Source organism: Struthio camelus, chromosome W (genome assembly GCF_040807025.1).
Source record: "Struthio camelus isolate bStrCam1 chromosome W, bStrCam1.hap1, whole genome shotgun sequence".
NCBI classification, from domain to species: Eukaryota; Metazoa; Chordata; class Aves; order Struthioniformes; family Struthionidae; genus Struthio; species Struthio camelus.
In genome coordinates, this window is record NC_090981.1 from 40345833 (window position 1) to 40352785 (window position 6953).

Consider the following 6953-nt stretch of genomic DNA (forward strand, 5'->3'; position numbering starts at 1 on the left):
CTGATCACCTTCTTGTCCTCCAGATGCTTAGTGATGACCTCCAGGATGAGCTGTTCCATCACTTTTCCAGGGATGGAGGTGAGGCCGACATAACATCAACACTTTGTAGCTTTTTAATCAGTAGAATGGTTTCCACAGTAGATATATACGCTGGATATTAATTATTTTTTAAAACAAAATACAAAATTAACATTTATTCTACATGTCACAAAAAACACTGCTGTTGCATATTAAAAGGAATAGAAGTCTGAATCTACACAAAATTACCCTGGTCTTGTTAGTGCAGAAACTGTCGTGCCATCTCATGAATAGGTTCCTCTTTAATGTATAATGAAAAAGTAAATGAAAAATAGTTTTACTAATTTTTTTAATAACATATCTTTTCACTCATTTGTACTATTATTAATTAATTTGTGTATGTCCTTTTGGGTCAGCTGATTATTGTGCTGAGTATCAATATAACTTTTTATTTTCTCTGCTTATAAAACTGATCAAATAGTAGTGGCTGCAAGAGTGGGGTCTGAAAGGTATATTTGTTCCAATTTGACATCCTATTTTCTTGTTATTGGTAACATTGCACAGATTTAAAATATTAAGAATTCTGAACAAATAAAACATTTATTTTGTTCATTTACACTGTTTCCATTATTTGCTATGATATGTAATGGATTTGGGGAAATAATTCTACATTTCTGGCATATGTGGTATAGATCAGATACAGCTATATCATAATGGTTTTAGTCATATATTAGGGAGGGCTTATTAGATAATGTCTTACACTGTTCTTGAGGAAGAGAGCCAAATATTTGGAATTAACACATCCTATGAATGCATTGTCGGTTTCATAAACTTACTGTACCTATACTGCAGGCTAATGTAAGACTAGGTGAGAAATAGTTTGCTGATTTTAAGATTTCAAACAATGTATCCAGCCTCAGTTATGCTCAGTGTAAAAATCTCCAAAAAGGCTATATACCAAAAATCTGGGGAAGAAATAGGTTAGACAAGATATATTGTGCCACTCTTTAAAGAGATTGGAAAAATCATATTTTGTTTTGTTTTGGGAAAGTCAAAGGCTGTTACGTATTTGAAAATTCTTCTGAAAAGTCCGAGATAAACTATTTGTCAAATATCATCCCTTCCTCAAAATGTTTACTGCCAGTCAAGTAAAATTTTTTTATGATCCACACCACTAAAAAAAATCACAACCAGTTCCAGCATAAAGAACTCAAAAAACACCTTGATTGTCCTCCAAAATGGAAGGCACTGGCCTTAGCGATATTACAGCATTTCCTTGTGCTTTAGTTTCAGTTAAGTGGGAACAAACTTAACACTGAGCTTATTTGTAAAGCACTTTTCCAGTAATTTTTCATTGGCATATGTCAAAGCTATGTTCTTATTCTTAATATTTTGAAGTGAATTCTTCAGATTGGAGGTTCAGATTTTACTAGACTGTGGAAAGAAAATGTATCCCTGTACAACACCATGGCATCTAAGCTATTTTCACTTCTGAGAAAGATTAAGCTGTACCCCAAAGAAACAGGTTCTGAGTTTTTGAAAGTTTTCTGTAATGTATGTATGCATTATATATGATCTCTTAATATGCATTAGAATTTGCTTTTTTATTTACATATACATTTCTATTTTAAATGTTACTATCATTAGATCTAAGTAGCATTCTACGATACTATAGTTGTTATAACTTACTGATGTAATTATTATGTACGATTAAGGATGTTCATCCTTTACAGATGAAAAAATTTATTCTGGAGGGTATGTCTTTATCTTTCTGTGTTACTCATCTGTAATGCGAGTTGACAAGTAGTGTAAGTGAAAGAAAGGAAAATGAGATGTCTAGATTACAGGTTGCTTTCCTGGCAGCCACAGAAGCTGCTAAAATTGTGTTGATAAGAGTTTTGGTAAGCACTTGGAGGTTGGGCTGAGGTAGATTCAGAGGAAGAAGGTAGCCAGCTGATCTGCATACAATCTGGGGACTGTATAACTCAAAGTTATTCTTCTTGGTCACTCTTTACATACTGAGAGTTTTCCACTCTCTTTTTCAGAAAAGCTTTTAAAATGCTCCTAAGTGAGGTGACTGAATGGCTCATAGAATTAGTAATGGGATGCAGAGCTCTATGCCCTCAGGTCACTGGTTCATATTCAGTAAAAGACAGTAATTAGGACAAATCCTGCTCTAAGTCATGGAATTTCCATTAGAGTAAATGATCACTTTTTTATCTATGAATTATTATCTGGTATCTGATCAGTACCCTACATAAATGAGTGAACACTGTCCAATTTTTAATAAACACAGTAACACATACAGCTGTAGGAAGGGCCAAGAGAAACAGGACAAAATAGGTCAGTATGCTCCATATATCTACTGAGTCACATTTCCTCCCATTTACAGCTGTCTTCCTCTGGTGTAAAGCTCAAACAAAGGGAGAAACTCCCTCCCTGGGGAATGCTCCAAGTGTGACCAGGCTTAGACTGATGCATTTATCATCTCACTGCCCCTACTCAGTCCGTCTAGTGGTATTAGTCGCAGTACTTAAACGATCAGAAGATAGATTTTTTAAAAACAGAATGTGCTAACTGTTTTCCTGCTGATTTTTGCTCCTTACTCTGTAGGTAGTGATGAAATTAATCCTACATAATTAATCCTACCTACATGCTTGCAGAAGCTTTAGGCACCCATCACAGTTGAACTAATTTTGTCATGTTGCCATTGCCTCTTGAGCTAGAGCAGCTGTAAGAATATATTTTATTACTGTGATAAATCACTGACTCACATTTAGATATGTCACATATATACACAGATAGTTTTATATAAGACTGTGGTTGTATTGTTCTGTTTCGCTGTGTCCTTCATCAAAATTCCCTTCTTCTGTAACACTTAAAAGGTATTAATTGCCTAAAATTAGAGCTATTAGACAGACTGAAATGGGGTTATTACATAAACACGGATATGAATTATAGATGAAATTTATATAATTTATATAACAAATACTGTTCTGATTTCCTTTCTCTTTGCACCATTTGTGTTGCTTGCTTTCCTGAATTATTGCCGTAACTTGAATTGAGCTGCGAGCTGTACAGTACCAGCCTGAGATGTACTGTCCAAATTACATACATCTATTAACATATATGCATCAGAATAGCTGTTAAAATTGAAAGTACTAACATAATTGAGGAGAAAAAGAAAGAAAAAGAAAGGAGTTAGATAGAAAATGAAGAAAAAATTATTATTTTTTCGGCATGCTGGTTTCACTTGGGCTTCTAGTATTATTTGCTGTTTTAGTTGTCAGCTATTTCCTTCTCAGATACGGCAAAATATTTCATAAAAGAAAATATTCATGAATGATAATACAGTCTCAAAGTGCCTGTTTATTCTACTGCTTCTAAAATATCCTTTTCTGAACTAATCTTTTTCATTAATCAAACAAAAATACTACTATGCACAGATTTCCTGTAGTGCTCATCTACCTAGAAAGACTGAGCAGGAAAATGAATGCATCTGCATTACAAGCAAGTGTTTATTCCTCCAACACATTTTTCATTCTAATCAATTACATTGAAAGTTTTGGCTAAAAGTAGACTTTGTGGAAAAGACAATCATGTACTAAGAATAAAAATTACTTCCAAAAAATGAAGTCAGTGTAGATACAGTGCCATAACGCAGCAAAGTGTATTACCTACGAATAGAATAGTTACAGCTCCTCTCTGCCTTCCCCCAAATTTATCAATCAGTATATAACAGCTTTTAGGTACATGGCCACAAAACATGTAGAAACTCGATAATGAGCTTTGCCTTTATTTTGAGTTTTTTTTTTTTTTTTTTTTTAAAGAGACCTTAAAGACTCAGTGGATCTAAAAAACAAGATCTTCTTTTTGATACAGTGTGTTTATATGTATGCATATTTATGTATTTTGATATAGTGTATTTGTAAGGTTGCATAGTATAGTTAGACCATTGGCATCGTTTCGGTGAAAGGCAGTGCCACAACTTCATCCTTCTGCCAGTAGATACAACCAAACTGTGGCAAGTGCAATCACTGGAAGTGGTAGCACCACCAACTCTCTTCAGAAAAAGCACCTGCAGCAGCGCCTCATTATCTTCATGTTACAAGCTTGCACAGGCAACCCCAGTTGGCTGGTTTTCTATGTGTAGCCCCAAAGAGCCCTGTTCACTGACTTAGTACAAAGCAGGTTGGCTGATGCAGCATCTGTCTGAGCCACGTTCGCTGAGCCCATCTCATGCGGACTTGCTATTGTCATAGCGCTTACAAGCTGAGTGCATATTCATGGTGCAATACTGTCTGAGACTGTGAGACTTGAGGACAAGCTCTCCTTGTCCTCCTCTCTTTACTATCTTTCAAAAAACATAACATTCATTAACAAGAATGTTGAAACAGAGCAGTTTTCTCCCACCAAGCCCCTCTGCTTCAAATTCTTGAGAGCTGACTGAAACCTGTGCTGAAAAGACCAACGTAATTGTTAGTTCAGAAGACAGTTTGATTATTTAGGAAATGTGAAGAGGCAGAAAGGAGCTACATCACCAAATTTATGTTCTGTGAGCATGAACATTCTCTGATCTTTTTGTTCTATTTTGTTACAGTAACAGTTTTGGAACTGCTTAAAGGAAAAAAAAATTCATACTCTCTAGCATTTGAGAAAAAGTTTTCCAGGAAATCAGTCTTCCCTGCCTGTTGAAATCATACAATTCGTTACTATTTTCACAAACATACACAAAGAGACACTAGTACATAACACGGGAATATATAATTCATTCATTCACATATTAAAAATACCCCACAAAACACACTGACTGGAGTACCACAAACCCAGAGGGCTTGGAGGCACTTAAAAAGCTAGCTCTCCTCCCTTCCCTAGACAGAATCAGCAAAGCCAGTACCATTCCTGGGTGACGGGTATCTCCCCAAATATTTGGAACTCTCCCCAAATTCTCCACGCAGCCTATTCAAGTGATTAGCTAACCTTACCTTCACAAGTTTTCCTTTAATGCGTAACTTGAGTTTTCTTTGCAGTGATACTAAGCCTCTGCGTAGCCCTGTCCTCATGGGACACGGAGAACAGGCTAGTCCTTTTTGCAACTACCTTTTACCTTTTGGAAGACTGTCACCATGTCTTTCTCAGTCTTCCTTTCTCAGACTTCTGTTCTCCAGGTTAAATCACTTCAATTCCTTCAGTCTTTCCTTGGCCCTGTTTCCCGATCTCTCATCACTTATCATCGCTCTTTCCTCATCTTGCTCCAGTAATCCACATCTTTCTTGATATGGTACCCACAACTGGGCAAAGCATTCCCTCCTAGTCCTCACCAGCTCTGAAATGAACAGCAGGGTGCTGTCAGCTGCCACCTCTCTTGAAGGATATGCTCCTGCTTACAGAGCTTCATCTGACATCTGCCTTTTTCACAACAGCATGATACTGTTGACCATATTCAGTTGTGCTTCTTCATGAAACAAAATCCTTATCTGCCTAAATTGCCAACAAAATCTTTCTGCCAAATTTTAATTTAAAAAACACTGGAAGACTCACCACACTTCACCTGCAGAATGCGTAAGACTGAATGACTTGTCCTGCAGTTCCAAAGCTGACCTTATGGTATTTGTTCCTTCTTATCTTCATTATATTTGAATATGATTAGCTGCACAGCCTTGAACTTGAAATGTGAACTTTTATTCAGAAATCTCAGTGAGTTCAGCTCACAAGATACATCGTAGACTTAATAGCTATTTTCCAGGACACATAAGTTTCTTATTTCTCCTCCAGAACTGAGAATAGGAAATTGTCAAATTATAGACAGAGTGGGTTTTTTTTTTTATTTATTAAATCAATCATCATTCATCAGTAAATTAAAACAGCATTTCAAACAGCAAGAGGAATCTATATATAGGTATTATGGTGAATAACCATTATTTACGGAATTATATTTATTTAGATGGCATATCTTTATGCAACTAAATGGTAAATATCTTAAGATATGATAAATTAAACTTCAAAGGTGCATTTTAATGACTTAAGACCAAATAACACTACATACCATTCTGCAGAAGCTTCAGTAAATATTTGCAGAAGAAAACATTGCATTTGTTATTTTTTAATCAGCTAATTATCTGAGAAGGAAAAAGGGACCTCAGACACCTGAAGAATCAGAAGATGGCAACAAAATGACTTGTGCCTTCTTTTCTCCAACATGTTTTTGCCATTGCTGAAGACAGACAGAAGGGTTGTGAAAAGTTACTCCCAAAAACCAACCTAAAGAACCTTAGTAATGGAAATTAGATAAAAACAATGGATGAGCTTTGTTTTGCAAGCAGTCACACACAGGCTGGGCTGGCTGCTTCCTGGAACAGAACTCCTTCCAGAGAATACTTCAGTCTCAGGGAATACATGGCTTCTACATGGGCCTTACTAGGATACACTAAGCATTAGCACGGGCTGCCTTATCACCCTGTGGCATGAGTGGCCTTTAGAAGGGAGATGGATACTCTACTGTGTTACACATGCAGTTTCTCTCTTCTCCCAGCAGCAGTGCAGAGACCCTCTTTACTCAGTTAATGCCAACTGGCAACAATGGAAAGTCAGGGACAGGCAGGAGCAGCTTCGTGGTGCGCTCAGGTCCACCCTCCAACTGCTTCTCTTTCCCCTTCCTAGTTCCCTGTGAGAAGCTCCCTGAACATACTAGCAGGTTTTGAATAACTGAACTAGAAAACTAAATAGCTGTAGAGCTCCTTTTGTGGCTTGCCTTCGTGCACATTTTGCATATCTGATAATCATTAGTAGTTGTCTCCTATCCAGTCTGTACAACACTCTTTCCTTCACTTTCTATTGTTCTTACTGTACTAGCTTAGCTACGTGATGAGAATGGAAATTCTAATTACTAATATGCTTTGTCCGTGAAATAAGAAAAGACTTGTGCCACTGTGTTA